The 19,379-nt window shown below is 43.8% G+C and overlaps 1 protein-coding gene across 1 annotated transcript in view; it reads right to left on the bottom strand.

The window, feature by feature from the left end:
• The window catches only part of sulf2a (sulfatase 2a), a 35,001-nt gene extending 16,376 nt beyond the window's left edge, over positions 1–18,625 (bottom strand). The window contains exon 1 of the mRNA XM_083939512.1: positions 18,540–18,625. The gene's annotated coding sequence lies outside the window, so the exon portion shown is untranslated. The remainder of the gene's footprint in view (positions 1–18,539) is intronic.
• Between the last annotated feature and the right edge of the window lie 754 nt (positions 18,626–19,379).

The following is a 19,379-nucleotide window of genomic DNA, read 5'->3' as shown; positions in this document are numbered from 1 at the left end:
AATGAACTCTGGGTGGTACGAGTCACTCATAATTTCTTGTTTGTCAAATCACATGTTTTAATTTTCAGATGAGTAACTGTTCAAAAAGTGCTGTATGTAATTAGATCCAAAGAGCCCCTCACGGTAGGGCGTGCTTTTAGTTAGTTGATTGATCGCTTAGACTACTACAGAACTATTAAATTAATTGCCAACTATTTTGATAATCAAATAATTGTTTTAAGCCACTATTAAGAAAAAACGTCTCTAATGCTCCTGCTTTAGTATCGAATGTAAACATGCACACCTTTGAGCTGGTTTAGCTAGTAACCAATGCTCCTCGTGAAAGGTGTAGTACAGCAGCATCCCACATGATCTGTTATACCTTCTACCTCTAAACTAAGCAACTTATCAATTATTAATCAGAATCAGAAATACTTTAATAGTCCCAGTGGGAAATTATTTTTGTTACAAAACTCCAGATATACAAACAATTATTATACAGACAACATATATTAGAAAAACTGTTGTTCTGATGATGGATGTGCGCTTCACCAGGTAGTCACTGTTACTTCAAAACTCTCCAGTTCCTGGCTGATAACCCTGAAATCATCTCTCCAGCTGCTCTTTGGGTTAAAATATAGTACCTGCACGTTCCTTTCACAAATGTGCCTTTACTTCCCAATAACTAACTGCAATAGTTGAGAATGACAAGAGATAATGCGAAGGCTGATCCCATTCACCGGTAAGATTTAATTTAGATTTCCCTCAGGTTCCGATAAGCTCGGTACTCTGCAGACATTTAAGATGATAGTCAGGACCTGCACAGCAATTTTCTGTTTCAATACGCAGACACAAAGAGCGGCGGTCGGATTTTAAAAGTGAGAAAATGAGATTGGTGCTGCGATATGGGAACTAGAATGTGAAGTATTTCTTTCAGATGTTACTGTTAAACTGTTTCTTTTCTTGTTTATACGCCCCGTTCTTCCCTGACCTTTAATTCCATGTGGAATGTGCTGCTCAGACAGTGAAATATGAATGAGTGTAATTTTAGTACTTAACACATCATTAATCCTGCAGTGAGTCTGTTGCCCTGAGAAAAAGGGTGAAGCTGTGATGTGTTCTGGCTGGAACGCTCTTACACACACACACACACACACACACACACACACACACACACACACACACACACACACACACACACACACACACACACACACACACACACACACACACACACACACACACTTTTTAAATATACTTTTTCCCCCACGAGTGAAAGAATGAGTTTTTCTGTGTACACCTTCATAGATTTAGTTAATTTACACCATATGGTCGAAAGTACATGGACAAACCTGGTATGGGGCTTTTTGTTAAGATTTGGCCGGCACAAAGACCCGATCTCAACCCCATTCAACACCTTTGGGCTGAAGTAGAACAGCAACTATGAATCAGGCTTTATCCCTCAACATCGCTGACCTTAATACAGCTCTTGTGGCTCAATAGCAGCAAATCCCTGCAGCCAGGTACCAGAATGTCGTGAAAAGCCTTCCCAGAAGAGTGGAGGCTGTTATTGTAGCTTATTAACGCTGATGGTTTTAGGGCCTGTTCTCACCTGGTTTTAACATCGTTCCTGAGTGATCAGATCACAAGTGGACAGCTCTCAGTACATCTGTTCACACCTGGCAGCAGAATGCGTCTCCACATGCATCATCAGTGACCACTTGTGATCTCATTTCACTTCCCCACTTTGTATGTTAATAAAGATGTAGATCATTTCCGTTTACGTATAGATAGCTTAAATATTTTAATGAAACAGTGATTTTGTTATTGAGTGAATTTCAGTTGTTACTCTAACATAAATTATTACAGACTCATAAAAAAGTGCTGCCTACAGTTTGTCTGTGTGCTGATGGTCGTAACTTTTCTCTTCTACAAACAGCAGTTTGTGTTTGTATGTTCACAATTACATATCACTAAGGATGTCTACATGTGGTGATCTGTGCAGAAGAGCAGAAATAAAGTTGTATTTAAAAGTATCTGTGTTCATCTCTCTGCAGTTACTGCAGATGAAGCCCCAACATTTCATGATTTTTGCAAGCTTCAAGTTTTCAAATAACTTTTTTATTGTGAAGAATTCATAGGAAATAAAATGTGTTTATCCGCAGCCACTTCTAAATAGAAACATCAACGTTACAATATCTGTGGCAATATATCCTATATATTTTTAATTCTGCTACATTTTTGAATCTAAAAATAAGGTTACTATGTGCCGGCGGTCACTGGGGTTGCCTGTTAAAGGCAACCACGGAAGAGCTCCAGAGAGTTGGATAAGTGCAGGGGGAAAAACACACAGACACATCGTCGACAGTCTGATAATAACAACCAAAACACACTCTAAGTGGTTTCTATGACATGAGAAATACTTTAAAAATATGAATATTTAAATGCCACTAATGCCACATTATTGTTTATTTTTAAAAATGGACAAAATACACAGAGCTACGTAGTTCTGGTAGTTGGTGCAGCTGAGCAGGTGGTCCCTCAGTGTGGATCAGGTGTTCACACTGCTAAAAGAATATGAAGACAACGTCCAAATGTAGTCTGTCTGACTGATCCGATCTCAGTGTGTCCTGAGTGCATTCACAACTTCCACTTGTGATCTGATCACTCAGGACGGATTAAAGAAACAAGTCTGAACCGGGCCCCTGACTGAGACTTCACATTAACAATCACATTTAGGTCAAATTTTCAGGTATCCACATACAATTAACTTTTTAAATTGATGATTAAATGATTGATTTATGTCCAAAAAATATTTATGAAATAGTGTGTGAGTGAGTGTTACATGGAAGTAGGGCAATAAACAAACAAACTGCTTAATAATAAATGCAAGGACGTACACTGTCCTCAGAAGTCACTTTAGAAGACTTCCTCACTCAGTTAGCTTGGTCCACACCCAGACAAGAAAAAATCATCTCTATCTCTGCCACTCTATAATCCACAGAGCCTATTATCTTTTAAATGGTGCGAGTGATGGGATGTCGGGTGAATAGTTTGGAGGAAAAAAATAAGAGGGCGAGGAAGAGGAAGAGGGAGAGAGAAGGAGAGAGAGAGAGAGAGAGAGAGAGAGAGAGAGAGAGAGAGAGAGAGAGAGAGAGAGAGAGAGAGAGAGAGAGAGAGAGAGAGAGAGAGAGAGAGAGAGACAGAGAAAGGTAGGAAAATAAAGAGACTGTATGATGGTGTCAATTCAGACAAAAGGCCCAGTCATGATGTGTTCTCGCTTGAGAACAAAGAGCTCTGACAGTCTCCCTGGGTCTGTTCTGTTGACTATTAATGTACACCACACACACACACACACACACACACACACACACACACACACACACACACACACACACACACACACACACACACACACACACACACACACACACACCATCATGCAAGCAGAGCGACACAAAACACACCCACACTCTACGTATCAGACTTCAAACCGCTCTCTAAAAAGGGGACATAAAAGGAGAGAACAGCAGTTAGGCTAATTATCTCTGAATCTGGAGGAAATGAACAGCATCATATTGTTCCGAAATTGTTTGGCCCCGGCAGCACTAGAGGGACATCACACAGCTACTCCCTGCCTTTTTGTCTCCTCCAGGTTTAACAAACTAATAAAGTGAGGAGATTCTTCATAATGAGCTTGGACTGCAGCCACACCACAAATAACATTGTCAAAACCTGCTGCAGTGAGGATGTTTTGGTGACTGAATTGGGTCTTCATCTATTTTTTTTTTCATCTACACATCACACACCACTTCGCTCTTGCTTTCTGTTACCAGCGGCAACCGGGTGGCATGTAGGGCTAGCGTGGTGGTCTGCAGGTTTTTTTGGGGGGCTCCAATCAGGGTCCACTGCAGGGTCACGGCATTTACCCCTCCTCCTCTGCACCCTGGCAGTACGCTCCAACAGAGCCCAAAGAGAACACGGAGGTGTTAGAGAAAACACAAACAGAGCCCCGATTGTCCCTGACTTGGGTTCAACCCCCCAGAGCCCCACCGCCTGGGGTTTAAGACTGAGAGAATGAGCAACTGTCAATGGTGTTTTGTAAATACGTAGCTGTTTTCACTTCAGATGGGTTTATTCTGATGTCAGAGGGAAATGCGCCTGCTTTGCAGTCTGTGAGTGTCTTTGCCTTTCCTGTGCTATTGAGGTTTGTATGGGAACGCCATTTGTGGTGCGCCCGAGAGAGCAGCACAATTGCCAGCTCCTTTGGGACAGAGGTTGACAGCTGAAACAAGTGAGCAAGCTGGTGGACAGGGCAGCCCGCTGAGTGATGGCTGTTTCTTATTGGCACTTATTGACCAGAGGCAAAGCCCCCCTACAGTGTGTCAGATCTCAACTAAATGGATTACAGACAAATCAGCCGGGGCCGATTGTTCCACAGACCTAACTACTTCACTGAGACCTCTGTGCAGCCAAGTGACTTTTGCATGACATTGTGTGACTGCAGAACAAATGAGAAATCAAACGAACATATTACTAAAAGCTTGATGAGAGGAATGTATTTGAGATACACAGTGATATATTTTTCTGCTCCGGATAATGAAATTATCCTTCTGGTTTGCAAGCTGCACACGTGCTGGTTAAATAAGATCCTGTTCCACAGGACTCATAGATTTAAAGCTGTCATTTTATTGTGTTTTAATTACATGCCATTTCTCTCCCATCATCAAATTAGCACCTGCAGTGGGGACTGCTCCTAATGGCTCCGACTTAATGATAATTACAGACAATATCGGTTTCAACTTTCAGTAAACAACTGCCGCCAGCCTGCTGAATGAATAACAGCTCAGATTAATCAATATGCTAGCTGGAAGTTACAGTTCAGGGGCTGAAGAACTGATCACTTGTATTGACTTGAATGATAAACAATGGCTCTTGACTACTCAGAGAGGCCCTACACAGCAGAGGGATGTTTCACCCTGGGGTGGTGGGGGTCTGCGGGTGCAGTGAGGACAATCTTCTCCGGTGTTAAGCACACCCTTGGGGGTTGGAGAGGTGACGTCCACTTCTTTACTTTTTTCACTCCGCCCATTCTCTGTCCTAACCCCCCCACCCTGCTAGCTGGCTTTCTCCTGGACCTTTTGTCGGCGGATTACTGCGGTTTTAGAGACGCACACACTGATCTCTCCCTCCCCCCCATATAGGAACCACACAGGGGGTTAAGACGAGTGCACAGAGAGGAGAACTCCAAACAATGATCTGAATTACAGAGGCTTTCTATGTATGGCCACTTATATTCCCCCCCATTTGCTCAACTCAGAAATTACCACAGAGCCTTATTCAGTGCTTGTGATTTTCCCAGCAGGAATCTTGGGATATATGCAAAAAAAACAAAACATTTTTAAATCTGTGTTCACACCTACAGAGTCCATAGTGTATTTCTTAAAAACTTAACTCTTTGTCCTTTGTTCAGTTTAAAAACAAACATGCGTGATCATCCACAACAAAACACAGAAAATACCCACAGCAAGCTAACAAGCCTCAGGTGAAACCGCAGCGATGTGTAACTGCACGCAGTCAGGACACACAGCCCACATCATCCCTCCATATTGTGAGAGGGCGAAGGCTGTCTCCTCCTCTACAGGTCGTTATCCATCTCTCTCTGCCTCATCCCCTGGACAGCTGCCCAGACAGCCCATCTGTCTGTGCTGACCTGTGTTTGGGACCATGGGGGGAGCCTAAGTGGTCCATGAAGGGGGTCTCTGGCATGTTGCCTGCCCAGTAATGACAGTTAAGCTGCCAGCGGCTTGCCTCACAGCTCTCGAGGTCTCTCTGTGGTGCTACAGTATTGATATTGTATTGGGTTGCAAAGGGAAGGCAGCCTTTTAATGAGAGCTCAGATTGATCAGGCGATAGTGGCTTTCCCTTACTGTGGATTATACTCATTGGCTGTCCCTGCAGGGCTGACCCCCGCCCAACACACACACAAACACACACACACACACACACACACACACACACACAAAAATGCTAAATATGTCAGGAGGAATGTTGTTTAGTTAGTACTTATAATCAGTTGTAACTAAAATAGTCCCCGGGAAAATAATTTGCTTTGGTGACACATATACGCCTCCTCGGAGCACCATAAAGGTTCAGGTGGCAGCGGTGATGCAGCTGACACATAATGTTACTGTTAAGGGACCTAATTGGTCGCCAACGTCATCAAGTTTAACATACCACTGACAGTAATCTTTACAAGAACATAATTGAAACTTGAAATTGACTTTGAACGTAAAACATCTGCTCAGTTGTAGTCTTATAAAATGTCTCCATAAAAAGATCAAGTTGCTGTAATCTCAATAATTGTTCCCCCAAACAGAATACTTAATCAGCACTTACACTGAAAGAAAGACTTTAAGCATTTCTCTCAGTAGAGAATCGCTGGGATAACAACACACAGTAATATATATATATATATATATATATTTAAAAAAAACCTGTAGTTAGGAAAGTAAAACTTGAGAAAAATAAAAAAAACTGAACATTTATTCTGACACATGGCAACAAACACGCACATACACACTGAACGAACTGAATCACAGACCGACGCTCACACACAGGAGAGAGAAAGCTAAATGTATTTCCTTTAAGCTGAAGTTTTCCGTATAAGATCACTGACTGGACAACAAAGTTCAAATGAACACACAATGTCAGAGGCCGTTTTCTTGTATGAACTCACATATAATTAACCAGAGTTTCCCTTTCATATATGCAGCACACACCAGGAGACTCTCCATGTCAGATGTGGTCTCACTGTTTAGGCAAGGGATGGCGCCTGACAGACATTTTTGTTGCCGTCTTAGTGTAAATCACCCTTCTTCTTCACCCTCATAGGTTTGTTTTCTTCTGGTATTGGCGAGAGATATCATCAAAGCGCCCACTCACTCCACATTTAATGTCTGACTTAACTAATTCAGACTTTCTGATTCAGTGTTCTTACATACAGCTCTGCGGGATAATGTCATAATTTCAGGTCTGCAGAGCATGTATGAAAGGGGCTTGAGATCAATAAAGGAGAAGATAAAAAGATATTTAAACCACCTGCCCGTCACCCTGCCTGACCCTGATGATGGTACTTCACCTTTCGTCCTACTCTTTACCTGCCTCCACAGGCTCATGTCAAGGTCACAGAAGTGGTCTCTGGGACTTCACTCCTTCCTATTAGCCCTCCATTAGGCTCCTGTCAGACAGGCAGCCAGCTGTCGGCCCTCCTGTGGATGTGATCATGACCCCGTCAGCCTCTGGATCCCCCTGGGATTAACAGCAGGGAAGCAGCGTGGAGGTAGAAATGAAACCATGCTCAGTACTCAAGGGGGGAGGACATTGTGATTACTTTTCAGTGGCCTTTACCACTGAAGCAGCCGAGAGACCATTCCACGACTGTGCTGCCGATCGGTCACGCTGAAATGTGGTGTGAAAAAATTCTGGATTTGCACGGGTGGAAATGGTACATGTTTTGATTATGTCCTCTTCAAAATCATCCTCAAACACACACACACACACACACACACACACACACACACACACACACACGATGGCCGCCTCCTCTCCTATTCTTTCTCAGTTTTCTTGCTCTCTCTTTTATTAAACATGAAATAGCAGCGCCTTGATCAAGTTCATCACCCTTGTGTTGTAATTAGTGCTGTGTCAGAGAACAGAGCACGGCCCCATTTCACTAATAGAGTAATTACTGCACCATCGGCCAGCTTTCTAACCTCCATCACCTCACCCCCACACAGCTTCAAACCTTCCTATCACACCTAGATGGAACATTAAACATCAGACAGGAGAGGAGATATAGCCAGCTTTTCATCCAGGGTGTGTGTGTGTGTGTGTGTGTGTGTTTGTGTGTGTGTGTGTGTGTGTGTGTGTGTGTGTGTGTGTGGGGGGGGGGGGGTTAATAACCTTTTACTGTGGATCACACTGAATGAAAAGGTCAATCAGATTCATGAGAGAGGCCTTGTGGATGAATGTTTGCATTTAATGAGCATTGTATAGTGCCAAGATCACAGTTGCACTCTCCTACATGTGAAGTAGAGAAGCATTAAAAATAAATGGGGAGTACAGGCGATTCAAGACACATAAAATGAGCAGTAAATTCGTAGGGTAAGCAGATGAGCGAGGGAGAGGAATACACTGCCTCTGCCTATGTAGGAGAGAGGGACACTTTTACTGCTGTAGAGGTTCAATTAATTATTCCTACAATGTAGTTAAGGGAGGTAAGCAAAATATATGGGGCTTCAACCAGAATCAGATATCTCCACCAGATGCTCTGCATTTTTTACCGGGTGAGCAGCAGTGACAGACTCGATGCCATCCTGTGTTTGGTAAGCTCCTTGTTAAACACGACTGTGATTAAAAGCTATTAAAGCAATTATCTGAACGGCAGGAGGGCTGGGGATCGGAAGAGACGAAGAAGGTCTTTTGTGGAATTCACATGAAAAACCTCCTTTCAGCACCATCGCCCCAGATAGCTTAAGTTAGCTGAGTGGTTATGCAAGTGGGCAGAGAGATTTTTTTTTTCCTCCAAGTCTAGAGACGCACGCAACACACACACTTTCATCACAGCCAGCCTTTTCCTTACAGAAAGAGAGTCGTCTTCCCAACCAGCCGATGGGAGCTGACACACACCAAAAGAATGAGCCACTTCTTTGTTGTTATTATAAAGCTTGGCCAGAGTGCCGAGTGGCCTCTGTGTGTGGCGCCGCGGGTTGGCACACTCACAGGGGGCTTTATTGGGGTGCCGTACTGAGCGTCAGGCAGCATGCCCGATGTTGACAAAGCCTGGTATCGCCTGCTGTCAGCCCATTCTGTGTGCACCCGGCGGAAAGAATCAATTAGGCCGAGCTCACAACAGAGCACTTTAATATTTGACTTTTAATCAGTGGGCAGAAGACCGGATGGGACATGAAAGCAAGCTGGCAGTTCCCGCCTTGCTGATGTGGAAAATGAAGGTCAGGAAAATGCTCCCAGAGCTCTGCAATGTACATTGCATTGCCCTGAGAGGGTGCGAGGGATCAGTCTGAGGAGAAATTGCCACCAACAACAGGCTAATCTAAAGTGTTAGGGGAAGCTATCTCCTCGTCACTTCCAAGATATCAAAAGCACCTTACGCAACCAGCTGCAAGGAATTGAGAAGAGAAATCGCATAACGCTGTTGGGAAACAACCAGGGCTCTGTGGAAGGGACAGTGGTTAAGAGAAGAAAACAGAATTGATGAGGTCTTCACTCGGCAGATGAACTGCTCCTTTGAAGAGTTTCTCTTGAGGACTTTTGGCTTTTATACCCCACCGCCGAAGGCCTCCTCTGCCAGCAAGAAGAGGAGGAAGAAAGAGTGAGGTGAATGCTGTCCTCACGCTGGGGTTTTGAAGTGGAGATCAGTCCTCAAACAGAATAGCTTACCAAAGGCATATCATTCACCTGTCTGCTCTTGCTAGTTTCACAGAGACAAGAAGGAAAATCAAAGTTCAGCTCCATCAAATGCTCTGTGAAGAAAACTTAGACTTAGACTTAAGTCTGGCACGGTTTTTTTTCCCACAAACAAAACACCAAACTATTACAACTATAGTAGGAGCCGTTTGTAGAGTCGTTTGCTTATGAAAAGGAAGAGCTGATTACAGTTATGCATATTGATGTTTTTGCAAGTGATAATGAGTCAGCTGTGCACAGCTGTGTACATAATAAGCCCACATGTGCTGAGAGCTGCTTCGTCTGCTGCTATCCAACTGTTCACACAGGATGACTCTGATCGCAGCAGCAACACAAACATGTTACTGGTAAACAGCCAACAGGACAGCAGTAGGTGGTCATGTGTTCACATCATGCAGATGTATTGCCATGCATTTGTGGTAGCACAAATGTATTTTGATTTTGTTTTAACACAGTGCCTCTAACTACTGATTTAAAGCATAAAACATAGCTTAAGTCATCGTTGTCTGTTTAGTGGAGGCATGAAGATAACCCAAAGCCACAGGGGGTGAAGGCTATTGATTTAAGAATTCTTAGCTTTGTGGCTTGCTCATTATTTCTCATGACTATTTCCCCAAGCCTCACCTCATCACCACTATCTGCATCTATCATTTCACTATTTTTTCTCTTCTCTTTATAATTACCATTTGGACCAACAGACACTGAGGGGGCTTCATCTGTGGCCACCACAACACAACACCCACAGCTCTCTTTGATCATCAATTCCACCTCAGTGGGCCAACAACAAAAACAATCCTCCTATTTGTGCAGAATGAAAAGCTAATCACTGGCAGGTGGATCAGATGAGGTGATGTGATTTTGAGACTGCCTGAAGCAGCGATGTGATGCATGAGTCGCCCCTGGAGGTGATGAATCTTTCCCCCGCAGTAAAAAAAAATCCATTGGCCTTAACTGTAGCCGCTGTGTTTGTTTCCTCCGAGGTCTGCAGAATCCATGGTCACAGAAACAATAATCCCAACCTGATTCATGTCTGCCATACTCAGATGGGTGGAAAGATAGATAGATAAATAAATGAAGACAGTGAACTTTGTAGTTAGGCTTCGTGTTCACATGCAAAAGAAAATCAATACAAAAACCTCCATCTCTATGTGTCTGAGGGAGAAATGAGAGGGCAGAAGGTGATTTCACTTTCACAGTGTTTAAGAGGCTGCCTTGCCTTCTTTTCTAACCAAGCTGTCTCTGATGTTCTCCTCTCCCACAGAAATTAGCCTCTAACTGCCAAGTTCTGTAAGCAAACACAAGTCCAGAGTGGATGAAAACTTGTAACATGCAAATTCTACCTAGGAGCTCAAACAGAGCCAGACTGTTTGGTATCTCTGCCATTCTGTCTTGTCTTTTAAAAATATATATATTTATGAATATTGTACGCATTCTGATTCATCCCTGTCGGATGCCGGCCTGCTTGGTCTTCCCTAACAGACACCATAAGCGATTCCTAAGTACAGATGCCACTCCGAGCCACCACTCCTCCCTTACACGTACCCTGAGGATGGTGACACATCTGTTTTAGACAAAAACACTGCAGCGAACCGTAGGATGTGGAGATAAACAACCACGTCATGTCAGTCAACATGGTATTCGCACAAGATAAAAATCCATATTTGACTGATGCTGTGACACCTTAGGGAGCAGGGAATAGTTCAGGAGGTGGTTTAATTAGACCTTTAGAGTATGATTGTTACATTTTTAATATAATTACACCCTCCAGAACATTTTAGTGATTGTAATAATAATTGGTTTCTGTTTGTAGTGCTATGTAAGCACTGCTCATTTCCAGTCAGCTAGACATCCTCATATTGCTTAAACTAGGTGTCCCAAGTAGCTGAAAAATAGCTGTTTTTACCCAGTTGAAAAATCCCATCTTTTTTTCCATCACATCTTTTCCCAACACTGTATCCACATCTCCAACAGCCTGTCCTTGTGATCTTGAAAGCTACACAGCCTTGTTCTATGTCTGCCTGTGAAGATGTTTTGACAGGAGTGGGGCTGTCTGATCCATGTTCTGATTGGACATGAATCAGTGTCCAGCATGTAAGCATCTTTGACATCTCCATAACCACTCAATGAAAACGTGGCCTAGTCTCTCTCTACTGATTTAATATGTCATATGTAGTCCTTAGTGAAATGCTTATGAAAAAGGTTGCACCAAATAATGTGGTGATGCACACACAAACACACACACACACACACACACACACACACACACACACACACACACAAATGGTATGTGCATCAAGGCTAAGAATACTACAGAGAGCCTTATGAGTCCACATGTATCTCATCACCAAGGCACGTCTCTGACCCCAGCTGCTCTCTGCCCGAGCCAGCTCTGCCAGCCACTCACGGGTATCAAAGAGAGGTAGAGCTGGACACCTGTGACTGTCTGTCCGTCCATCTGGAGCAATATAAAAGCCTAAGACCTCTGTTGAGGCTCGCTGTTCACTGTGAAACATATTCCTAGACATCTTAACACATTTGAAGCCAAGGACACAACAAGGAGGAAGAATTTCAGTTGTGTGACAGTGATACAAACCAGAAGAGATATCATTTACTTTGACAGGATTTTATTTTGCCAGAGATGACATCCAAACAAACTTGCAGCATTCAGCAGACACCGCAGGCTGTAAATGGCAAAAGTGATTTACTTTCCTTTTCTCTCGCTAAAATAAAGGAGTGACAGATTTAATATAAATAAGCAGAGAGGGGGAGGAAGAAAGGAGGGGATTGGAACAGGCTGTGGGTGACAAGGCAGTGTGACAAGCGTGGCAACTGAGAGAAAATGCGACACCTGGCCTTGTCCTTGATGTGAATAAGAGGATGATACATCAAAAAGTGACAGGGCAGAAAGATGGCTATTACCCAGGCGAAGAGGAATATAAAGAGGGAAGAAGAGGAGAAAGTGACTATTTTTAGCAGTGGAGTAAAAATATGCCAGGGGTTCATTAAATATTCCTTTCTATAAATCGCTCCTGTGTTAATGAATCATGTTTTATTAGTTGCAATAATCTCCTGTTCTTGGAAGAGGTACACCATAACTGTAATGATATGTCGAAGCATTCCAGCAACGAGATCAAATGCCCACGTCAAATAAAAGCAATCAGGCGACTTCATCCTCTTCTGAGATGAGATGGAGTGAGCCGTCTGCCATCTGCAATTATGATGAAGTTTGACCGAGAGGGTAAATGAGCGTAACCTGAAGCCGTGTTTCCTTTGATTGGCTGCATTCTCCCCGTCGGGCAGGAGGGCTGATTGATTTCAGTGGGCTGGAACCCCGGCTCTACCCCTATTGATCCCGTCATCCCCAGCCCTGTCTCTTCCCCAATTAAGAGTTCACTAAGCCGACACTATGGACCACTCCTAATGAATACCACCTTCCTGCCAACATCTCAATGCTGCATTTACTGCGCTGCCTGTCTGGTGCTTTTTCACTTGATTTCTCACTTTTGTCTACTACTCCTCCACTCTCACCGCAGGTAATGCTCAATAATAATCAACTGGGAATAAACAAGCAAACAGCAATCTGTGGACTGATGAGTGGAGCATGTCATCAGCACAGGTTAGCGGTGACTAATACGCCTATTTGGAAATAAATACCTTTGTAGAGTGTATTCACTGGGTGTTTCTGACCACAGATACTGGATTTACTAATGTTCCAACCAAACTCTTCTTTACTTCCCAACAAGCATGAGCGGATATAGGAACACCGCCCAAATTGCGTTTGCCATACTAACTTAGAAAGACTAATAAGGTTTTTGTTGGCAAATTACCTAAGTTAATATAATCCATCTACTTTATAACCACGGTAGTTATCTCAAGGCAAGTGATTAATTAATACTGAGGGAATTTCACTGGTGTTTCCTGTATTTCTGTGTTTCTGGTGTATTTCTCAAGACCCAAGGAAGCGCAATGCCGCGTGTGAAGTTGTTTGTATGAGGGGTTCTCATGAACATACCACAGACCAAGCAATACAAACAAACCGACATTTTTGAACTACCACTGTACTAGTCTGAACAATAATGGTGGAGGTTTTATTTTTGAGCGGGGCGGCGTTGGTAACGTTAGCAAAGGAATCTCGCAGTTCATTAAACATAATGCTCGGGGTAGACAGTCCAAATCTCTGTACATGACGGAGAATCAATTGCTCCACCAACGGCCAGATTTGAAGGATTAGAAGGAATTGAGCTACTTTGGATGTAAAAATCTGGGATGTGCCTGGGTGTCAGGCGAGGAAGATCAAAAGATTCATTAGATTAGAATTAGATCAAACACAGTCAAAAGTTGTGAGGACAGACAGGGGAGGAGTGTGCTAGAGTGGTGGACTTGAGAGAAACAGAAATCCAAACAAGCCAAAAAGCTGCCTGACTCAGAAATCTATTTACAGTAATTGCCAGGTGCGTTACACAGATACAAGAAATATGCTGGTCTTACTGTCTTTCTCCAGAGCTATTGGCCCATCAGTCTCTTGATCTCCCTACTTTGAGGGTGCAGTAAAAAAAGCAGTTGAGACACAGGTCAGTTGTGCCTCGATGCACCCGGCCTTAAACCTGTAATCCCACTGCTTTGGATAAGTGAGAAAATCCAATTTCAGAGATCTGTAATTCCATAAACCTTATTAGGCACAACAATAGCTGCTACACCCTGAGGGAGAGGCATGAGGGAGGGGTGAGCATGTGGAGAAGGGGTGCATAGCTGAATTTGTGACCAGGCCAAACACAGGGACGGAGAGAGAGTGACGAACACAGAAATGGAGATTAAGGTAGAGTCGGGACTGTAGCAAATCAGGGAAATGAAGAAGACAGAAGTGTTCTAGCACAGACGCACTTCCAGTAAGTTACCATGACTAGGTACAACATGATGAAACGGGTGACATGCTGAGATTTACAGGGTAAAATTTTCAATTTGCCAGTCACGATGCACAGTCGATGTCCTTGCTGCTGCTGAATTCCCCATCCCTGTTCCACACCTCACATTATTCAGTGACGTCTTAAAGTTGTCTTTGCTTATCTAACACACAAACCCTTTGAATTGAAAGCCTGAACAAGTGAGAAAGTTTTGATTGTACATATAAATAGAAAATAATCTGCTTTATTTGGTCTGGGTTAGTGTGTCCTACCATCACCACTGCATCCTGTATTCATTTAATCATAACATCAATGGGCCACTTAGACTGCTGTTATCGGAGTGCTCTCATTGATTGTTTTCCTAAATCCAGGAGAGTGGGGGTGTGTCTGTTTGTTTTGCCGTCCTAATGGACACCGTCTCAGCACACACCTCAATGAGAGCGGAGCAGTGGAGGAGACATGGTCAGAAAAGACAGAAATACAGACAGGATGAGAGAACTATACAGCAGGTTGGTCAATAAAAACACTTCAAATCCATACATGAGGACTCGGTGGTGGCTTAATTATGATGACAATTACATCGACCCTGATGAGACTTTGCTTATCAGACAGAAAAATGGTTGGCTTCGAACTTGAGTCAGAAATTGGCTCTGTTCCAAAATCTCCCACTCACTGCTCTTAGCAACCACAGTTAATTCTATCATAAATTATTCACAACTGTAACAAAACTATTGCAAAAGGCCACCGATAACCCTGGGATCTAAAAGATGATTAGAGAAGGGGATGGAGCAGGGATTTAATAAAGAAAATTGGAGATATAGCAGGGCTTTAGTGATATCTCTGCTGTTTGGTATTGAAAGTGAGAAGGGGCCTCTAGCCGCTGTATCTCCAGAGACAGATAGGGCAGTGAAGCCTGTACACTCTGGCCAGCAGGGTATAATTACATTTCCCCGTGGGACACCTCCGCTTCTGCAGCTCAGTCATATAGAGGGAAGAGATTGAAATCTGATTGCGCTAACACACCGCAGTGGAATGGCTGTCCACCCGTGAACATTGGGATCACAAGTACACACTGCGCACGGAGAGACAAGAGAAACACACACATCACATGCACGTACGTATAAACACAGGACAATGTGCTTCTACTTATTTGCTCCTATCAGCCGTAGACTACTCCCCGCTCACAGCTGAGAGATGAGTGTATGAGAGGCGTCGTCAAAGAGCCTCTGCCTCTCTGTCATTAGAGCTGAGAGGAGCGGCACTGAGATTTACAGACTGATCTCTGATGCCACCTCATCGCAGGACCTGTTAACAGCAGCTCATACATAAAGATAAACAGGGACTTCTCCTTACAGGCAGGCTACTTTGAAAATGCTCCACAGGAGTAATCAAACACTAGTTATGTCTGAAGTTTTAAGCTGAAATGTATGCAATATGGAATGTTTACATTATCTAAATGTATGCAAATATATTTCAATATATATATCTATCTATTTAAGCAGCAAGATTTCACATTTAATGATGCAACAATACCTCTGATCATGACATTGACTTGCTGCTTCCCACCTTAGATGCCATTTTGTGTTTTTTTTTTTAAAAACAGCAACATCAAATTTATGTACACCCCCGAAAACCTGCTCTCTTATTTTCTTTCTGGTGGAGTGAAGCCTCGTCATGGTGTGTGGCAGGAAAATACGACAGCCTCACCTACAATCGACGAAGAAGCAGGTTCGGTAACATCAAGATGCACTGAAAAAAAATCTGTTTCTATCAGTTTTTACTGCATCTATTTTAGTCCGCCAACTTTTCCTCCTCAGTCAGGCATTAAAACTTTTTTTTTGCACTATTTCCGCTTTTTTGTAAGATTTCTGGTGTTTTTACGTTAAGGTATTTCATAAACAAATTAGAAAATGTGCATAAAAACAGCAAGTGGAGCAGGTGGAAGATGCTGTAGGTCTGAGAAGCCTGAATGAAGCTAATGGGAGACATTAGCTTTAGGACCCTCTAGTCTAACCTCAGTGACTAACCGCAAAAGGTCAAGGCGGCGGTAAAAAGGAGCAGACACCGGCGCTGCCCCAGGCCCCGCAGAGACCATTGAGCGGTGTCACCTTGGCTGCCGTCACTGATATCTGCCACCTGTCACCACGCTGCCCCCGCGGCCAGGGATGCGGCTGCGTTGACAATGGGTTTGTCGATAGCACTTCCTCCTGAGAGTGGCGATGGGGGAACATGTCCTCTGCTTTCATCAACAGCTTGAGTCAACAGCTTCGGAGTGTGACATTAGCATACAATACATATTCATGCCTGTGTCTCCCTTTAACTGCATCGCCTGCCCTCCTGCACATTTTCCAGTCATTTTTACAAACGGAATGTCAAGTGGCTCATTTTCGCCAGGAGTCCCACATGGTCTCTTATGTATTCCATGCACGGCTGCTGCAAACAACGTCAACAGGTCTCAAGGTTGTCACTCCCACTGATTGCATGTGTTTGTGAATCTCAGAAACAGTGTGTGAACAATGGAGAGATTGAGGAGAGATTGGAACATTAAATGGTGAATGGTGTGTGTGTGTGTGTGTGTGTGTGTGTGTGTGTGTGTGTGTGTGTGTGTGTGTGTGTGTGTGTGTGTGTGTGTGTGTGTGTGTGTGTGTTGTATAAGCTTGGGCACAAATTTATGCAGTATGAGCGCACCCATTGTATGTTTGGGTTCATGCAGTGGAAATTAGTGACTGTGATTTTGTGTGCAATTACAGTTTAGGGCGTGTAAATATAAATCTGAACAAAATGTTATATACATCTGTGTGTGTGTGTGTGTGTGTGTGTGTGTGTGTGTGTGTGTGTGTGTGTGTGTGTGTATGTGCGTGTGTGTGTGTGTGTGTGTGTGTGTGTGGGAACAGAGTGTGAAGCTTGCGGCTGCAGTCTCAACAGGCCCGGGGGACGAGCTGACAGGTAGACTAAGAAGGAGCATCCTCCTCCAGTCCGCTGGCATTCTCAGTGAGAAAAGAGGCCAGTTGATGTGGGGGTAAGAGCTTCCATGGCAAAGTGAGATGTGATAAATAATGAATGCTTAAAGAACATATCTCTGAATCTCTTCTTTACCTCCTTTCCATCCCTCCATCCATGCATTCATTCACCCATCCACCCATATCGCTACAAACAGCACGGGGCGTTCAGCTGTTTCCATCATAAATATTTCAGCCCCTAGGTCAGTGCCCCCCCTTCTACTTCTACTCCACTGCTCTTAACTGCCACCACTTGGTGATGACACAGCCTTTTGACCCATAAAGATATTGACAAAACACTGATAGTGAGTAAATTCACTCAGGCCAGCCCTGTAGACTAAAGCCATGCAGGCTTCTATAGGAGTGGCTGCAAGTGTTGAAATTGTGACTCCTGAATGAATGCCGTGTGCTGGATACCTCTTTGGTTTCTACAAAAAGGTCCCCACAAGGTAAACAAAAAAACTGGACCGCTCATGCCTTCTGAAAAAGTAATATTGTCACTGTTGCAGTTGTCATTTTTGCATTCATTTTAAACCCCCAACACGCACATTCAGCAAGAGTCAGGATTGTATCTGGTTTGATGAATGTGTCATATTTCAAAACACCACAGAGCCAATCACAAATGGGATTCAACACCAAGACAGAGCATATACGGTATATGTGAAAGCTGTACTCACTTCTTTCACTTAGTGGATTCTTACAGATGCTGAACACAATCATATAGAAATAATTGCCCAACGAGAGGATACTATTGTGTAGAAACATCACTTTAAAGACAGATACTTGCAACAGTTAATGGAGACACGGCACATGTCCACAGCATCCAGCACAAACTACCAACTTGTTCTACAACATAACAGGAACAGCAGTTCCTGTCCACGCTGCACTCATTCAAAAGCATGATACTCTGTGAAAAGTCCAGTGCATCGAATGAATGAGAGGTCTTATCTCTCTTACCCTGATGAGCAGCGCCGTTAGCGACTCCATGCATAAATCTCAGAGGCGAACAGAACGGATCAGAGCATTGAAGTGTAAACTAGGGCAAAGCTTCAGCACTGTACCCTCTAGGTACGCTACTCTGGAAGCAAGTCCTGTACAGGAACACAACAACACGCTGCTCCCTGTCATCCATCACAAATACACATGCAAGCACAAACACAAATTCACACACCTGCTCTGGCCAGTCCAGTACCATCCAGTCCTGTCCAGTCCGCTTGGATCCGGTCCTCTGTGCTGGCAGAGTGAGGAGCTCGTCTCACCCCCCACGCAGCCCGGTGCAGACAGCTCACTGTTATAGATGCACTGACAAGTGAAAGGAGGGAGGCGTGGTTTCACATGAGATAAATAAAAGAGGGAGGGAAAGAGGGAGGAGAGAGGCTCCCTCAATCTACAATTCAATTTTGCCCTCACTCCCTTTTTCAATAGTGTTATGTCCTTCTCTTTTTTTTATTTCTCTCTTGTTCTTGTTATTATTCTATCAGTCCTCCTTTTCCAACATGCTCCCTGAGTGTTATTCCTCACTGACTCTCGGTTTCCCTTAGTTTTAGTCTTTCTTCTCCTGTTCTCCGTTCTCCTGTTTTTTCTCTTTCTCCTTGTCACATTTAAGTCTGCCTCTTCCTCTCTTTCTCTCTAGGCTCTCTTTCATGGGGCAGTGGTATGTGTATGTGTGTGTGTGTGTGTGTGTGTGTGTGTGTGTGTGTGTGTGTGTGTGTGTGTGTGTGTGTGTGTGTGTGTGTGTGTGTGTGAGTGAGAGAGAGAGACACTGAACCAAGGCAGCTCCGGCCATCTGTTGGAGCCTGTGAGCTTCACGTATTCACAGTCTCATAAAGGCAGAGGCACACAGAGGAGTGAGAGAGAAAGGAATGGGAGGGAACGAGGGATCAATCTTAATGCTACAGGGGTGGGGAGGGAAGGCACAGCCTGGCACACACACCATATCTATCAGGCTGGCACCTCTAAGGCGAGCTGGCGTGGGCACGCCTGCTTACTGGGTCCAGGCAGCACAGGGGAT

The sequence above is a fragment of the Echiichthys vipera genome (genome assembly GCF_963691815.1).
Source record: "Echiichthys vipera genome assembly, chromosome: X".
NCBI classification, from domain to species: Eukaryota; Metazoa; Chordata; class Actinopteri; order Perciformes; family Trachinidae; genus Echiichthys; species Echiichthys vipera.
This window is presented reverse-complemented; position numbering and strand designations above follow the sequence as displayed.